The sequence below is a fragment of the Culex pipiens genome, chromosome 3, assembly GCF_016801865.2.
Source record: "Culex pipiens pallens isolate TS chromosome 3, TS_CPP_V2, whole genome shotgun sequence".
NCBI lineage: Eukaryota > Metazoa > Arthropoda > Insecta > Diptera > Culicidae > Culex > Culex pipiens.
The window spans coordinates 183848783-183864440 of NC_068939.1; positions in this window are offsets into that span (position 1 = coordinate 183848783).

The window sequence follows — 15658 nt, forward strand, 5'->3', positions numbered from 1 at the left end:
AACTGAAAAAAAAATCACAAATAAAAATGAAAATTTTATGTGTATTTACCTCAAGAATGATGCGTTCTATCAAAATTTCTGTGCAGTAATTTTTTTATTTCAAATTCGATTTTTCGACCATTTTTTTGCAAACTATTCCAAAAATGACATTTATTGGCCAAACTAATGGTCAAAGTTGTCTTTTTTATACGCTATTTTTTCGAAAGTAGTATTTTTGCGTAATTTGTTAGTTTTTGTGTTAAAATATGTAATGATTAGTTTTTTAAAGAGTTTACCTATTTTTCCCGAATTATCCTTTCCTTTACATGTTATTTTGCCGAAGACACCAAATTCATCAGGAATTGAACTATCAATTTTTATGGAAATTTGTAGGATAAAAATCAATCACGTAAAGTAGCTTTTTTGGTTATAGGCCCCTGCAATGCACAGTGGTCCAGATCGCAAAATTAAGTGGAAAAATTGTTTTCCGAAAAAAATGTGCAGTTTTGGAGATTTTGTGTCTTTAAGAAATTTGTTACAAATGAAATTGGCAACTTTTGGCTTGATTGAAAATTAGGATGGTCCACGATTAGGGTGTTTTCGAAAATCTAACTTTTTTGAAATATTTTTGAGATATTTTTTGTCTTGTAGAAAGTTGTTTGGCTCGCTATTCTAAGCAACTTTGTCAAAGACACCAACATTTTTATCTCATAATCTACGTCTTTTTCGACCAAATCAAGAGAAAATCTGAGCAAACCACAAGTTTTTTGAACGTAGCAATTCAGGGTTTAGTTCTAGAGAAAAATGATGTTTGGCACATGTAGAGCCCTATTTTACACTTAATTTTGTGATCTGAACCAGTATGCAATGTTTAAGGCAAATATAAATTACAATAAAATAATCGATGGCCGAAAATTAGAAAATTGCCCGGTAACAACTTTCGGAAAACAAAAATGTAAAAAAGTACCGAAATTTCTATTTGTTAAGATTTGTCTCAGATTTAAAAAAAAACTTAACAACGTTTTCAGGAAGCAAGGAAAATAATTTGTAATTTTTTTTTTCAAAATTCGATAACCTTAAAAATCAGATAATATAAATAAATTCAATCTTGAAAGGGTTAAGAGGCCAAAACACAGTTTATACCAGATTCTCCAGCTTCTTTATGAAATGCAATCATGCAAATGATTTGGGTCTAATTAAAGTTTTTTTTTTCTGGAAACTACTTATTTATTCAAAAATTCGCTCTCGGAATTTTTAAAATATTATGTTGATATTTTTGTAGGGGCAACCATCAAAATATAAAATGGAGGTTCGAAAAGGAATCAACAAAATCAAAATCAAAAAAAATATTCGAAACCTCAGAGAATTGTTCTTTATCGGGTTTTTTTTCCCCGGGCAAGCCTATCTCCCTGATTCTGGGAAAATGAAGATATTTATTAAAAGCCGTCGCGGTGAACTGGAAAAATCGCTCTCCTCTCGTCAGAATCCTCATGACAACATACGGAGTTTTTCACGTTTCACTGTTTGCCACCACCATCGCCGCGTGTATATGTGCTTTCTGCTGATGGCAGTGTTCGACTTTCATTTCGTTCTGGTTCGTTTCGCGCCACAAATGCTCACATCAAACCGGTTTTAATTAGAATTCTGTCATATGGAAAATTTAAATTTGAAAATATTTTTATTCTAGCCTGGCACGCCGGTAACTTCGTGGAACAGTCCATGTGGAAAAAAGTGCACGTGTTACCGTGAGAAAATTTGACTGGAATTTCATTTTATTATTTGTTTAAATGTTCAAACTGGAAAAGGAAATATCTGAAATTGAATGCGAAAGTGTCGACAATCGAAACCAAGCTAGCAATTATTCGGATCAACATGTACAAACCATCAAACTCTTTTGTTCAACAGCCATCCATCAGCCTTCAAGCACTCATATGTGCACAAAAGCTCTTCAATTTTGAATATTTGCAGGTGGCATCCCCCTCCGCAAACAACCTCTCGTCGACCTATTCGAACAATTTACGAGGGTTACCGCGCTGGCCTGGCCATGAAACCACAACAAATAGTTAACTGGACAATGGGCCCGGTGCCGCGTGGCCACAGGACTCACAGGTTTGAAATTTCAGCGCTGGGACTGGGCACCGGGAGGCATTCCCGGGCTCAACTACCCACCCACCATTGGGAGCGATTTTTTTTTTTGCCCTGCTTGTAACTTGTTGTTGGCCGCTGGAGTTGGCACCAGTGGCCGCCATCGTGAATGGCCATAACCAGACGCCTCGGTTCAACAGGATAATGCCATCGATTTTTGCACCAATTTGGGTTAGATTTTTTTTGTTACAATGTGTGTTTTTGTGAAAGCTGCTCCTATTATTAATCAAGCAACAGAGTAAAATAATAGTTTTGTTATACATTTGTAGAACAGTTCAGAATTTAAATGACATCTTTACATTTCAACCATTTTAAAGTTGCATTCGACTATTTCATCAATGAGATAAGATTTTTGCCTCTCTTACAAATAGAAGGCATGGGATTTCCTTTTTTTTCCTCTTTTACCAAATTCGGAAAATGAAAAATTGATAAGTTATCAAGTCGAAGCTTAAACGCCAATGCTTTTGCGCTTGACTCTCTTTTTCTTCAGGTTTATTCTAAAGTTTGCTATAAGATATTAGGCTGGTACAAATTTTATTTAAATTTTTTGTCCAACCCCCCCCCCCCCGCCTTCAAAGTTGGTCCGAAAAATCAGGGGGCAAAAAAAATCAAAAACATCAAAATTTCAATGGAAACAAAAGTGCAATCAGCTAAAATCGAATTAAAATGCACTTCTCAGCGTTAAGAATCATTTTCAGCATGTTTGGGTTGATTAAAAAATCTTTTGCATTTTTGAAAATTTTCGAAGTTTAGTGTCGCAAAAAGTTTTTTTCGCTAATTTTTTTGTTTTCGTCAAATCTTACATTTTTTGGAAACTAATGTTAAAATATGAAACATTTGTAAAATTTTTCGATCTTTCCGAAAACAATTTTTTTTTTAATCAAGGCTGACATTTTAAAAGGAACGTAATATTGCATGTTTGGCCCTTTTAAAATGTCAGCCTTGATTTAAAAAAAAAATAAAAATATTGTTTTCGGAAAGATCGGAAAATTTAAAGAATGTTTCATATTTTATCATTGAAAATCGGACCATTAGTTGCTGAGATATCGACATTAGAAAATGGTGGGTTGTTTGGGTGAGATTTTGATAACATCAATTTTCCTGTTTTTAAACCTTTGCATGGCAATAACTCAGCAACTAAGGGTCGTATCAACAATGTTCAAAAAAGCAAAATATAGAGAATTTTCTCAGCTTCTTAAAAATATTTTTTCAAAAGTGGGCAAACATGGGCACTAATTTAAAAAAATTAATAACTGCGAATATTTTAAAAAAAGTTACCTAAAAATTGTTATAAATTGAAAAAGCTGGACTTTATCAAAATTTCACTTAAGTACTTTTTGATTGCAAATTCGATTTTACATCGAAAAATGAAGTTGAAAAATTTTTGCGGCCAATATTTCGATTATTTAAAAAAATTAACAACACTCTGGAAATTTCTGAAAAGTTGGCATTTGATGTCCCCTAAAACGAATCAAAAAATTAAAAAAAATTAAAATAGTCTTTTTTGCAAATCAAGTTTTAGTGACGAAAAGTGAAGTAAAATATCACCAATTTTTTCACCTTGTGTCATTTTTTTCAGTGTACTCCTTATTCATACCTACAACTTTGCCAAAGATACCAAATCGATCAAAAAAATCCTTCAAAAGATATATATTTTTGACTTTTTATATATCATTTTTGTATAGACAGCTGAGCAATTCTCTACGAAATCGGTATTTTTTCTTCAATTTTAATTTTTGTATTTTTTTATCCGACTGAAACTTTTTTGGTGGCTTCGGTATGCCCAAAGAAGCCATTTTGCATCATTAGTTTGTCCATATAATTTTCCATACAAATTTGGCAGCTGTCCATACAAAAATGATGTATGAAAATTCAAAAATCTGTATCTTTTGAAGGAATTTTTTGATCGATTTGGTGTCTTCGGCAAAGTTGTAGGTATGGATACGGACTACACTGGAAAAAAATGATACACGGTAAAAATTGATTTGCAAAAAACACTATTTTTATTTTATTTTTTTTTTTTTTGATATGTTTTAGAGGACATAAAATGCCAACTTTTCAGAAATTTTCAGGTTGTGCAAAAAATCTTTGAGCTAGTTTTGAATTTTTTAATCAATACTGATTTTTTCAAAAAATCGAAATATTGGTAGCAAAAATTTTTCAACTTCATTTTTCGATGTAAATTCAAATTTGCAATCGAAAAGTACTTTAGTAAAATTTTGATAAAGTGCACCGTTTTCAAGTTAAATCCATATTTAGGTGACTTTTTTGAAAATAGTCGCAGTTTTTCATTTTTTTAAATTAGTGCACATGTTTGCACACTTTTGGAAAAAATATTTTTAAGAAGCTGAGAAAATTCTCTATATTTTGCTTCTTCGGACTTTGTTGATACGATCTTGGGTTGCTGAGATATTGCAATGCAAAGGTTTAAAAACAGGAAAATTGATGTTTTCTAAGTCTCACCCAAACAACCCACCATTTTCTAATGTCGATATCTCAGCAACTAATGGTCCGATTTTCAATGTTAATATATGAAACATTTGTGAAATTTTCCGATCTTTTCGAAAACAATATTTTCAAAAAAATTAAACCAAGACTAACATTTCAAAAGGGCCAAACATTCAATATTACGCCCTTTTAAAATGTTAGTCTTGTTTTGAAAATTTTGAAAATATTGTTTTTAAAAAGATCGGAAAATTTCACAAATGTTTTATATATTAACATTGAAAATCGGACCATTAGTTGCTGAGATATCGACATTAGAAATGGTGGGTTGTTTGGGTGAGACTTAGAAAACATCAATTTTCCTGTTTTTAAACCTTTGCATTGCAATATCTCAGCAACTAAAGATCGTATCAACAAAGTCCGAAGAAGCAAAATATAGAGAATTTTCTCAGCTTTTCAAAATTATTTTTTCCAAAAGTGTGCAAACATGTGCACTTATTTAAAAAATGAAAAACTGCGACTATTTTCAAAAAAGTCACCTAAATATGGATCTTGAAAACGGTGCACTTTATCAAAATTTTACTAAAGTACTTTTCGATTGCAAATTTGATTTTACATCGAAAAATGAAGTTGAAAAATTCTTGCGACCAATATTTCGATTTTTTGAAAAAATCAGTATTGATTAAAAAATTCATAACTCGCTCAAAGATTTTTTGCACAACCTGGAAATTTCTGAAAAGTTGGCATTTTATGTCCTCTAAAACATATCACAAAATAAAAAAAAATAAAAATAGTGTTTTTTTGCAAATCAAGTTTTAGTGATAAAAAGTTAAATAAAAAAATCACCAATTTTTTTTTACCGTGTATCATTTTTTTCCAGTGTAGTCCGTATCCATACCTAAAACTTTGCCGAAGACACCAAATCGATCAAAAAATTCCTTCAAAAGATACAGATTTTTGAATTTTCATACATCATTTTTGTATGGACAGCTGCCAAATTTGTATGGAAAATTATATGGACAAACTAATGATGCAAAATGACTTCTTTGGGCATACCGAAGCCACCAAAAAAGTTTCAGTCGGATTAAAAAATACAAAAAAAATCGAATGACCGAAATCCTAGAGAACTGCTCAGCTGCCAAATTAGTATGGAAAATTATTTAAAAAAAAAAAATCAAATGACCGAAATATTAGAGAATTGCTCTATAGGAATTTTTAGGCTTCCCCTTGCAGACGTTATCTCCCACGTGACGAAAAAATAATTCAAAAGAAATTGACAATCTCTCAAAAATGCTCTGTATGTAATTCAGTTTTACAAATTTTTTCACCAAATTGACTTTAGTTATACCCTTCTTAGAGGCCTTTACGGATTTTTTGTTTAATAAAATGTGTCCCAGAAGTTATAAAACTTTGTGAAGTAATCATTGACTTCCTGGTTCAAAATCTTTGATTAATGATGATTTTCATAACTTTACAAGGAAGTGGAAAATCGTTAACAAAAAGAAGTCTATTTCCATTGACATTTTTAAGTTTTTCGATAAAAAATGTTTTCCCTTTGATTTTTCAAGTAAATATTGAAGTAGTGTGACATTAATAAAAAAAATGATATGGCCAAATTGTGTAAAAAAAACATATTGAAAATATCCTTTCAGTCAACAAGATTGGTTTTAAAATAGTAGTTTATGCAACAAGTTGCAAAAAGAGGATTTTTTCAGCACGAGTCGTACATTTATCCAATGAGGTTCACCGAGTTGGATAAATGCGAAGAGTGCTGAAAAAATCAAGTTTTGCAACGAGTTCCATACAACATTTTTTTGCAATTCCGAAAAACACCCATTGAGTGAAATTTTCATGTATTTTGTCAATAAATCGTTTAAATAGGAAAAAATGTTGAAAAGTGTTACTTTTCGAAACAAGTCCTGAAAAGTTCAACTTTTCAGCACCCATTTTAGTGTTGAAAAGTAGAACTTTTCAGCATTGATTTTGAAAAGTGTTGCTAGGGGAAATATACCCATTTTAATCACTCTTAGCCGTTCGACCAATTCTAATCACTTTTACAGTTTTCGGCTATTAAATCAACATTTTTTGATACATCAACAATGAAGTGTTGCTTGCTCACTTTTATTTGAGCTTTTTGTTACTTTGAAACAGTCAAAACACTTTATAAGAGCTGTAATTCATGATCAAAGTGCTGATAGGCCGATAATAGAAATAGGCTGAGAAAGGGTATATTTCCCCTATTTGATTCTGTTATTTTTGGTACAGAAAAGTAGGCTATTTCGTCGTTCAAGAATGACAAGAAAAGTAAGTAGTTTCACGACGGAATTCAAAAAAATACTTTAGGTTGGTTCACGCAAATATTTCCTCAGTTTTGCCGATTTTTTTCAATCCAAAAACTATGAATGAAAAATATTAATTGAATTCTCCGCCTATTCGCCGAACGGACGCTGATAAAACATCAGTTAATTTCCGGGCGACAAAATCAATTAACCCCATCCCGCTGCTCGTATTTCATCCCGCGTGAGACCATGAAGCGGTCGCACGTTAGACATAACGCCGTAAATTTAAATAATCACAAGAAAGAAAAGAAAGAAGAAAAAAAAACCATAAATGTGCGCGTCATAACTGTGGCTCGATTTCAGCCGCGCGATATAAAAGAGCGACACTTCGTCGTTGTCACACAATTTTCGAATTTTGGTCCAAAACATGCTCGGCTGGCAGGAATCCGCGGGAGATCGTATAATATGCTGTTAACAATTTCCACCATTAGACACGGCGGGATACTTGGGGAGGCTCTTTTGTTCACCCACAATAGGCGGGGCCGTTAGCATAATCGATTATGATGACGAAGAATCTCTGGGGCGTACTATCCCGGTGGTCAGCCCTCCAAAAGCAGCTCGTTGTTCAAGTTCCACTTTACGCGCTGGAAGTGAAGTTTACCTCAAATTCGTTTAAATCGTACACCAGCAAGCAAACAACAAAGGCAACATAAATTGCCATCTCGTTAGCACGGGAAACGAAATATTTATTTTTGAATCTTTTTTTTTTGTTAGAATTGATCACAACACTGCAGTGGGCGGTAAATATGGAAGGTAACGTTTTTTTTTTCGCGTTCGTCTGAATTAGCTGGAACAGTGAAATGAAATTCGAAACCTTTATTGTAATCATTATTTCGGTTTAATCCAGTCTATTTTTACTTGTAACTGGTGTCATAGTTACCTATCGACGTTATAACAACGCGTATTCCTGAAAATGAATTAATTCTGATGAAATTATAGGTCATAGAGTAAAAGTGTGGATAAATTGACCAATTTAAACAAAAAGGTTGCGTGGCAGTTTTCATATTTGTATCCACAATTGGAGTATATGATTTCCAGATCCAGATTTACTGTTCTTATTAAACTTATCAGTTCGTCAGAAAATTTCATGTCAAGATTTATTTCAGATGATAGGGGAAATATACCCATTTTAATCACTCTAAGCCGTTCAACCAATTCTCATCACTTTTGCCGTTTTCCGCTATTAAATCAACATTTCCAGATGTTTCAACAATGGAGAGTTGCTTGCTCACTTTTATTTGAGCTATTTATTACTTTGGAACAGCCGAAAACAGTTTATGAAAGCTGTAATTAATGATCAAAGTGCTGATAGGCCGATAATAGAAACAGGCTGAAAAAGGGTATAGTTCCCCTACTTATTTCTGAAGCATTCACAACTGGGAATAGATCTTGTTTATTTGTTGGGTAACAAAAAATACGATATTTTGGAATGAAAATAAACTTTTATAATTTCTCGAAGAGGATTTTTGCTAGAAGAATTAGGTTAATTTCTTAAAAAGTGTTTGAGAAATTACAGTTAAAAGTTGAAAACTTATAGAGCACTAGAGCTACTAATATATACTAATCATTATTTTTGGATATTTTGAACGAGAAGAAGAGAAATAGAGAGAGAAATCGACAAAAGAAAAAGCGTAACGCCACAGCGTAAAAAGAGGTTTCTCTGTATCTGTAAGCCCATACATCCAATTGAAATGTGATCAAAGACAAACTTATGGGAAATTGGACGAGCTTTCTGGTAAATATATTTTCGAGACTGAAAAATCAAGTATGTCATATAGAAATTGCGAAAAACCATCAAAAAACCTATTTTTTCAACATTTTTATTTTTAAAACCACTGTAACTTCACAAGGATTGGACTTAGGACAATGGTCAATATGGAGACTTTTATGTAAAATTGTCTGGAGAATCGATTCTCGTGTTCGGATTTTGAAAACTTTGATGTTTAGAGCACTTTTGAAAAAACAGTTTCAGTAAATGATTTTTTTATTTTTTAAGGTGAGTTGCTCCATCCTGCATTTTTCGTGAGTCTTTTTGTCACATCTTAGGCTATTTTCGCAAAAAATTTGAACGAAAAAAAAATCGCGGGGCTCACCTTCAATTTGACTTTTAAACTTAAAAATCAAAAAAATCTCAAAAAAGTGGAGTGTTTTTTTCTTTCAGTGTATTTTTTTCGGAAAGCCCGTCAAATTTCCTACAAGTTTGTCTTTGACCACTTTTTGATACGATTCAACGGCTTCCAGATACATCAATATTTAAATTACGAAATACAAAAATATTTTAAACACTTACACCCTTCTCAAATGTCATTATCGTGTGAAACTGGCTCAATATACACAAAAATGGCTTATATAAGCGTAGAATAACATGTCTACATGTCTATTTTGGGCTGGAATTGCTCTGCTATTCTATAGAATTTTGTTGCAAAATATTAATAAAAACCAGGATCAGATCAATTTTCGATAAATTTAAATTTTCCCGGGTATTCCCGGGATTTCACGGGAAATATGTTTACCAATTTACCGTTTTCCGGGAATTTTATAACCCCGGGAAATTGGAAGCTCTAGTAGAGAACTTTCCTTGTCGAAATCTTCATTTTTATCGTATTTTATTTCATTTGGATACTTCAATACAAAAAACTTTTCACAGTGAAAAAGATTTACATTGGAAGGTTGAATAATTGATAATAATTGATAGTTCACGTCGAATCGAATAGTACACATTATTTTGACACAAAATCTTTAAATATTACCGGATGTAATTTCCCATGGCATTTTTACTGTGTTGATAGTAATACATTCAAAAGAAGCACTCGCTTTCAAAGTTTTTGCTCATCGACATGCATTCTCCAAGTCAATAGATGTAATTTGTCATCATTGTTTAAACGAAATTTGTTCATGTTCATCTTAAAATGAAAATGAAGGATTTTTTGCGGATTTAATTTTTTTGTGTATCGTGACAAGAACACTCATATAATTATTTAATTATATTTAAGTCAATTTTAGTACATTGATCCTGATTCATTAGGGTGCCCAGAATATGGGACTTTTTTATAACCTCGCTCCTCAAGCTGATTTTTGTTCCTTGGACTATTTTAGGACTCTACACCCCATTGATGGGCCAAATATGAGCAAAATCGGTAAACATCTACCCATTGATACTCGAAGGTGAAGTTTGTATGGGAAAAATCGATAAAATGTATGGAAAACTCAATTTTCTTACGGTTTAGTCTGCACGGTGCGCTACTTCCATCCAAATATTTCCTAAAGTGAGAATCTCATTGAAAATTCAATGCTTTAAATTTCTGTAGAAAATACCGAAGCTGTAAAACTCGATCCTGAAAAGTTATTAGCGATTTAAAAAAGTCATTTTTGTATGAAAAACATTTTTTTCACAAACATTAGTCTCGGGAATCAATGGGTTAATCTCAACAAATTTCGCTCAAAATTTGCAAAGGTGCCTAAAATTACCTAAAAAACCGTTTTTTGCTTGTGGAGCAGGGGGTTATTTTTTCTGGGCACCCTATGGTCCATTCATGTATTTTTTTTATAAAGATAAAACTATAAAACATTTAACAAATTTTGCATGTTGGAAACATAGGGCAGAAACAAACATAAAAGTCAAACTTTTTTAAACGTGTAACGGGGGGTCCATGCACCACCATCTCTGAAAATTTTTGTCAGCAGTGCTTTAAAAAATAGAATCCGAAAATGCATTCCGTTTTTCGATTAGAAATCATGTTCATTGAGAAAATCATGACACTTAGGGATCTTAAAATAATGCTATTCATCAACATTTTCTTAGTTATAGTTAACCAACTACTTAAACTTTTCAAAATTTTATGAAAACTTCTTCTTGAAGTACCTACTTTGAGCACTTCTCTACCATGGCTAGTATGATTCCATAGCATTCCATACGTATTTAATTTGTACTCTTCATTTTTTGGAAAAATCTCAAGCCTATCAAAGTTTTAAGGTAATTTATGTTGTATTAATTTTGTTGAATTTAGTTTTTATTCAATCATGTTGCTATTCAATAAATCCAAACCACTGCTGCTGTCATCAGGAATTTCTCCTGAAATCCAAAAACTTTACGCGTCAGAAAATCGGGTCAGTCGGTGGTTTAAGTTCAACGTGCAACGTAATTTGAGAAAGGCACAGCCCGAGCTCACATCCAAATCACACAGGTCTATGGGCTAGCATTCTCGGCCACAGTTCACATTTGTGGTTTACAACAGGAATAAAGTTCAACCCGACGACCCACTACATATTTGACCCCAACCCCATACAACATTCCTTCCGGGAGGCCACCCCTTCCGGAACTTCAGGAACTCATTGTGGTGATGTAGCTAGAAAACAAGCAATCTAAAATCAGAGCTTGGTACATGGAAGCAGGCCGGCAGCTGAGCATGCATGGCCAGTGCCATCATCTAGTCTGGCTCGTTGTTGGAAGCTTGCAATCAAAACCACCGAAGGGCTAAGAAAGCTTAATTTTCGCTGCTCAGTGCTCACCCACACCAGCCAGTCTCCGGGAGGCCACGTCCTGTTGACCTACAAAATATTATCGTATTTGTCGAGCTCAAATTGTGTTGTACCTTTAAGAGTCCAACCATGCTCCTTCTTTTCTTCACCACGCCATACTTGTAAGACTTTTTCCCTTTGGTGGGAACTAATTTCGGTGTGGATTTGCTGCTGTTGCCAGCACACTTGAGCATAAACAGGAGACCAAGTGGCACTACCTATTTGCTTCACAGAACAAGAAAGCGAAAAAAACCTTACGAACCACTATGAATGGAGTGCAGTTACCTTACCCCACTCTGCAGTCTGTGTAGAACTTTTCTTCCCTGAGAGCCATTTTTCTATGTTTTGTGTCGAGACGAGAACAGAACTACATGGAGCAAATAAGCGGTGCCATTTATGTTCCTTGGGGCAGATTGCATTTTTACCACCCCCTCGCTCTTGTTTAAATTTGCCGTGAACAAGAGAGGGAACTTTGAGTCCCGGTGAGATTTGAGTTTCATTTGATGTAAAAAAGTTGGAATGAGTCGGATATAATTCATGCGATTCGTCTTGCGGTTTTGGAAGCGTCGTCTTGTGGGAATAGTGTTTTTGGGGGAACAACTTTATGTAACTTTCAACGGTATGAATCTCATTTTAGAAGTTGTTTTTTATGACAGTCTTGCTCTTAACTCAATAGTTTGAAGAAATAATATTTTTTAAATAGTTGTTTTGATTCTTTACCATATATATTCAAATAAGGTCACCAATCTGGAATTAGAATAAAAATTTGAAAGTGTTTAAGTTTTTCCATTTTTGTTATGGGAAGTATTCTTTTTTCATCCTATATTTCAAAACATGATGAGGTTAAATATAAATCCAAAGGTTTAAGAAAAGAAAAAAACGATAATTTGGGAAATGTAGTGTTAGCGATTTTTCTGTTTACTCATTTTGTTCGTGCCTAAAGTTTACTTCAATTTCACATTATTTCCTTGCCCTGATTTATATCAGGGCATGTTAAATTAGCAGGATATTGTTTCAATAAAATTACAGTAACAATGACAACTTAAGAAAAGCTAAAATTTTATAAACGAATTTAAATATTTTGAAGGAAAGCTTTGAAAAAATAAAATAAAATGAAGGTAAAATAACAATTGCACCTAATTTCAACTGATCAACTGATAAATTCTTGGCAACATAGGCTGACGCCATAGACTTCAACCACAAAATAATTTCAAATAAACCCAACAAAATTATAACAACAAAATGACACCCAGTTTTTCTTATTTGTTTTTCTGCCCTTGTTCGCACAAAAAAAAATATTGGCAATTTCAAATCTAATAATATTTGCTCTTCATTCATCGTTTCAAAACCTGCACAATTTTCATGCAAAACGAGTAAAAATGCTTTTTTTCTGAATTAATAGGGGCGTTTTGCAGAGAACTTGGAGAAAAGTGATGATTTTGATTTTCTTTTCTCGTATTTAATTCTTTTCAAAACAATATTTTTGTGTTGATTTCTATACTTTTAAGTTCATCTTAGTGCATGTTTTTAAACTTACGAACGATAAAAAAACAAAAACAAAAAACTGTGTAAAACTTTGTGTGGATCATTTATGCGAACATGTGTAATATTTATGGATAAATGATCAAAATTATTGAAAAAAATAATTTACTGGATTATGAAAATCTTGTACCGTAAGCCTTATGCAGTTTTGTAATAAAGAACAGGGGCTCCCATTTAAATTTTAAAAATACTTCCAGCGCCATTTTTGCTTTCTGAATATGGAAATACATCCCTTTAAAAGAATTTTGTTTATTAGGGAAGTTAGACATTACTGAGCAATTCTCTACGAAATCGGTCTTTTTTCTTCAATTTTAATTTTTGTATTTTTTTATCCGACTGAAACTTTTTTGGTGCCTTCGGTATGCCCAAAGAAGCCATTTTGCATCATTAGTTTGTCCATATAATTTTCCATACAAATTTGGCAGCTGTCCATACAAAAATGATGTATGAAAATTCAAAAATCTGTATCTTTTGATGGAATTTTTTGATCGATTTGGTGTCTTCGGCAAAGTTGTAGGTATGGATACGGACTACACTGGAAAAAAATAATACACGGTAAAAAAAAAATTGGTGATTTTTTTATTTAACTTTTTATCACTAAAACTTGATTTGCAAAAAAACACTATTTTTATTTTTTTATTTTTTGATATGTTTTAGAGGACATAAAATGCCAACTTTTCGGAAATTTCCAGGTTGTGCAAAAAATCATTGACCGAGTTATGAATTTTTTAATCAATACTGATTTTTTCAAAAAATCGAAATTTTGGTCGCAAAAATTTTTTAACTTCATTTTTCGATGTAAAATCAAATTTGCAATCAAAAAGTACTGTAGTGAAATTTTGATAAAGTGCACCGTTTTCAAGTTATAGCCATTTTTATGTAACTTTTTTCAAAATAGTTGCAGTTTTTCATTTTTTTAAATTAGTGCACATGTTTGCCCACTTTTGAAAAAAATATTTTTGAAAAGCTGAGAAAATTCTCTAAATTTTGCTTCTTGGGACTTTTTTGATACGACCTTTAGTTGCTGAGATATTGCAATGCAAAGGATTAAAACCAGGAAAATTGATGTTTTCTAAGTCTCACCCAAACAGCCCACCATTTTTCAATGTCGATATCTCAGCAACTTATGGTCCGATTTTCAATGTTAAAATATGAAACATTTGTGAAATTTTCCGATCTTTTCGAAAACAATATTTTCAAAATTTTCAAATCAAGACTAACATTTTAAAAGGGCGTAATATTGAATGTTTGGCCTTTTTGAAATGTTAGTCTTGATTTGAAAATTTTGAAAATATTTTTTTCGAAAAGATCCGAAAATTTCACAAATGTTTCATATTTTAACATTGAAAATCAAACCATTAGTTGTTGAGATATCGACATTGAAAAATGGTGGGCTGTTTGGGTGAGACTTAGAAAACATCAATTTTCCTGTTTTTAAACCTTTGCATTGCAATATCTCAGCAACTAAAGGTCGTATCAACAAAGTCCGAAGAAGCAAAATATAGAGAATTTTCTCAGCTTTTCAAAAATATTTTTTCCAAAAGTGGGCAAACATGTGCACTAATTTTAAAAAATGAAAAACTGCGACTATTTTCAAAAAAGTCACTTAAATATGGATTTAACTTGAAAACGGTGCACTTTATCAAAATTTCACTACAGTACTTTTTGATTGCAAATTTGATTTTACATCTAAAAATGAAGTTAAAAAATTTTTGCGACCAAAATTTCGATTTTTGAAAAAATCAGTATTGATTAAAAAATTTATAACTCGGTCAATGATTTTTTGCACAACCTGGAAATTTCTGAAAAGTTGGCATTTTATGTCCTCTAAAACATATCAAAAAACAAAAAAAAAATAAAAATAGTGTTTTTTTGCAAATCAAGTTTTAGTGACAAAAAGTTAAATAAAAAAATCACCAATTTTTTTTTACCGTGTATTATTTTTTTCCAGTGTAGTTCGTATCCATACCTACAACTTTGCCGAAGACACCAAATCGATCAAAAAACATCAACAAATGATACAGATTTTTGAATTTTCATACATCATTTTTGTATGGACAGCTGCCAAATTTGTATGGAAAATTATATGGACAAACTAATGATGCAAAATGGCTTCTTTGGGCATACCGAAGGCACCAAAAAAGTTACAGTCGGATTAAAAAATACAAAAAAAAAATCGAATGACCGAAATCCTAGAGAACTGCTCTACTGTCAATATGTAATGAATTTTATTTAAAAAATAATAATAATAACAATTAAATATTTTCCATATCTTGTTTGAAAAAAAAAGGAATTTCTCAAGTGTGTTTTAAATGGCTTAATTGAATTAAAAAATAATTAACATTTTGAAACATTACTAAAATGAAAGAATATTGTGATTGGACGTTTATTTTATTCAAAAATAATTAAAAAAATACGCTGAGAACAAAAAATCAGGTAAAATCTGTAGAAAACTGGAAAAGACCATGTTTAATTTTTATTCTGCTGGTCACTTGAACAAATCTGGCATTCCCAGACTTATCTGGCAATCTTGCAACCCTGTTTGCACCTTAAAAATGATTTCAAAAGCTTTTAAGATTTTTTTTTTGGTTCGCGATTATCCGTAGTGCTGTGTATGTTTTGAGTATTTTCAAAAAATGTGTGAAAAATGCCTGACCGTTAAATATTTATAATGCAAAAAATAAAATTTT